Source organism: Alligator sinensis, unplaced genomic scaffold (assembly GCF_000455745.1).
Source record: "Alligator sinensis unplaced genomic scaffold, ASM45574v1 scaffold472_2, whole genome shotgun sequence".
In the NCBI taxonomy this organism is placed as follows: domain Eukaryota; kingdom Metazoa; phylum Chordata; order Crocodylia; family Alligatoridae; genus Alligator; species Alligator sinensis.
Genome location: NW_005842378.1, coordinates 783,450 through 783,666, shown reverse-complemented (window position 1 = coordinate 783,666; position 217 = coordinate 783,450).

Below are 217 nucleotides of genomic sequence, written 5' to 3'. Positions count from 1 at the left end.
CCTAGGCCACCTGTGTCCCTGGGCGCCCCCTGCTGCCAGTACAGAGGACAGTTAGGGCGACGTTGTCAGCGACACGCTCTTGTCCTAAGTGCGCTCGGGAGTTGACAAGACAGGAGCCGCGCGTCCAGCGACCTGTCTGTCCCCCGAGATCTTTGCCGAGGTGTTTCTGCCCCTGCCGAGCCACAGGTCTTAGGCCGACCACGGGCGGGCAGTTGTT